Raw genomic sequence first — 3,605 nt, 5'->3', positions numbered from 1 at the left:
GGAAGGAGGCTGCTTCGGTCCTGGCAGCCAGAAAACAGCGTGAGAAGGGAGGAGGGAGGGAGGGAGATCCTCCAGGCCACGCCCCCAGCGACCCGCCTCCAACTAGGCCCCGCCTCCTCACAGCAAGTTAGCTTGAACGCCCCCCCCCACCGCCCCGTGATCCAATCGCCTCCCAGAATCCCTGTCTCTAGGCACATGAGAATTTGGGGGGACACTCTAGCTCTAAAGCATAACAATCTTCTATGAGATATGCAGCTTCCGCTGGTACCTATCTTTTTTTGTCTTTTTGAGACAGGGTCTTGCTATACAGTTCAGACTGGCCTTGAGCTTACTTTGTAGTTCAGGCTGGTCTCGAACTTGCAACGATCCTCCTGTCTCAGCCTCCCGAGTGCTGGGATTACAGGCGTGCGCCACCATGCCCGGCCCGCTGGTACCTATCTTACCTGTAGCATCTCCATTTCATGATGGAGTGTTGCTGAACCTTTTACGTATCTATTTGATGAACGCAAGAAAAACTTACATTCCGAGATTCAAACCAAGGGGTAAGCTCTGCTTACATCAGTTATAGTACAGTTTATAGAGCAGAAGGAAGGTGATACTGTTACTTTCTCATTGACAACTACACATTAATACTCTTTCCGGGCAAGTAGAACTGTTTGTCTACAGTTGATTAGCTTTATTTCTCTGAATCATGCTGAAAACGACAAAATAAATGTTTTGTGTTTCATTTATACTCAGTGATAGTGTTTCAGGGAAAGAATGATTTTAAATTTCAGTTACATAACTGTAGGAAATTGGCCTTGGGATCTGTCTGAACTGTAGCCTCCATCTTTATCTTTAACAGTACCCATGCAAGGATGAGGGTGGGTGGCTCAGCTCTGAAGGGCACGTATAATACCTAAAGGGTCTCTTCTGTCAGGCTCCCACCGGCACATGTAGGAGTCTGTGAGATCTGTAGCTCCCTGTGGGTTCCCATGGCTCCTCTGGCAGGGTAACACTAATGCAAGGTCCGGGCCTCCATATGCAGCTACTGTTGGAGGTCTTGTTTGGACCTGGCCTCCTTACAGATAACTTTAACTACAGAAAGCAAATGAATCAAAATAATCAACCAGATGTGGTACATGCTGTTGTCAAAAGTCAAACAGACCTATCAGCAGTTGTGGAGTTTCCTTGTACATGTGGCCCTAAAGGGACAATTTCTGTTCATTAGAGCACCCTTCTGATTACTGGCCCAGATGACTCGGGGGCTTCACTCTTGTTGAACAAGTTTCCTGACTGCATGAGAGCTGACAGCTTGGCCTTTCTGTGTCCTAGAGTCTGTGATGTTATACAGGACTGTTCAGCTTGTTTCTCAGGCCAAAAGTGAGGATGTTGTTGATCGAGTAAATGACAAGTACCAGTGGAGATACCTGGGCATGTTGTAGAACAGAGAAATTTAAGTATTGCTATGGATTGAATTATCTTCCTCAGAACTCATACAGACTTCCCTCGGATATTCAGAGATTAACCAAATCCATGACGAGGCAAACACTGCCTGGCATGTCTGCAAAGTCAGGACTGCTATCCCAGGGATCCTGGACAGGGCAGCATCCAACCAAAGAGGATGATTCTCTGGCTGTAAGACCTCATGAAATTTGCATGGCTACTTTCGGACTGCATTTCTTCCTTACAGTTTCTTTTTTACAACTGAAATGTCTCATCCATGCTCTGTCACTGAAAGTTGGACACACACCTTGTCTGGTTTTACAGCTTCGTAGCTGGAGAAGAATTTTGCCTCAGAATGAACTGTCCCTTGAATTTCACTCATTTCTGATTTAGGTCCTTTGATGAAACTTTTGAGCTTTAGACTGTTGTGATGTCAAGTTGACTTCAGTAATCACCACCTACCAGATTAGTAAATGCTGGGGGTACCTGTGGATGACTGACACACAGGCCAACAAGGGGGGAAGACCCACCTTGGATATAGGTGGCACCAGAAGGCTTGTAGCTGGGACAAAATAAAAAGGGGGAAAAAAGGAAGTATTCTGCTTGACTCAGAGAAGTTCTGCTCTACATATTGCCTCTGGATAGTGTCTCCATTTCCTTCAGTCTTGCAGCCCTAACGCCTCAGTCCTCAAATACAGATGTGCCGGTGACTCTGCAGTGAGCTTCCAGGCCTCCGGCCTCAGCAGCTACTGGAGCCTCTAGCTCTCCAGTGTGCAGATGGCCGTTCTGGATTCTTTCATCTCAGAGTCAGCAGACAGCCATTTGGATTCTGTCTCTTCTGATCTAGTAAGCCTGATAAATCCCTTGCATAATCATACATATATATTGAATGTATTCCTCTAAACAGCCCTAATACAACAGTGGATACTGAAATAGACATCTAGGTTTGTCGGGATAGAATAAATGTATTTTACGTAAGAGGACATGCATTGGGGAGGAAAGTGGAATGTTAAGTTTCAGTTGGAACTACTATTTAGAAGTCCTTAGGAGCCAGGCATGGTGGCGCATGCCTGTAATCCCAGCACTTGGGAGGCTGAGCCAGGAGGATTGCTGAGAGTTCAAGACCACCTTGAGCTACAAAGGGAACTCAAGGCCAGCCTGAACTGCATAGTAAGACCCTGTTTCAAAAAGACCAAAAAAAAAAAAAAGAAGAAGTAAAAGAGGCACCAGAACTCTAATTCTGACATTTGAAGATACAGCCAGAAGGAGGGCACCTGGAAAAGGCCAGAAAGACAGCCTTCACCAACATTCAACCAAGCTATCACACTGATACTGGTTCTGTTTTTAATTTATTTGAGACAGGACCTTGTTGTATAGTCCAAGATATCTTTGAACTCACTACATCGACCAGGCTCACCTTGAATTTGTGATCCTCCTGCCTCAGCTTCCCAAGTGCTCACTCTGAAGTGCTGGGACTACAGATATGTACCATCATGTCTGGCATAGTACAATAATGTTGGATGTTCATGCCCATAGAACTGTGGGGAATAACTCTATTGTTCTATGACAATAGAACAGTCTATGACATTTTATTATAGCAGCTTCAACAGACTAAAACAGTTGCTGAAGATATGTACATCCCAACCCCCTAGTCATGTCCCAGAACAGTTATCCCCAGGTATTCCTAAAAATCCTTCAAGGAATAATTCCTGTGTTACGCTAATTCTCCTCAGTATGAAAAGGTAAACCAAATCGCCTGAATTCATTTTGCAAAACCAGAAAAACATTCCCAAATTAGATTCAGTTCTGAACTTAACAACACAAAAACCTCACTATGAACAAATATATTTTATTTGAGGAATATGGGAAAAATTCAATCATTTGGAAATTTATCAACAAAATGAATTACAAAAAAAAAGACATAGCCCATACAATTACAGTTTGCTTCATAGAACTTAGCAACCTCTCTTAATTTTTTTTTTTTCTTTTTGAGACAGGGTTTCTCTATGCAGTTCAGGCTGGCCTTGAGCTCACTTTATAGCCCAAGCTGGTTTTGTTTTTTGATTGTTTGTTTGTTTTTTGTTTTTCTTCTGGTACCAGGAATCAAACTCATGACCTTGCACTTGCCAGGCAGGTGCTGTGCCGCTGAGCTAAATCCCCAGCCCTAGTCTTTTATATAT

This window comes from Chinchilla lanigera, unplaced genomic scaffold, assembly GCF_000276665.1.
Source record: "Chinchilla lanigera isolate Chin_1 unplaced genomic scaffold, ChiLan1.0 scaffold00019, whole genome shotgun sequence".
NCBI classification, from domain to species: domain Eukaryota; kingdom Metazoa; phylum Chordata; class Mammalia; order Rodentia; family Chinchillidae; genus Chinchilla; species Chinchilla lanigera.
This window is presented reverse-complemented; position numbering follows the sequence as displayed.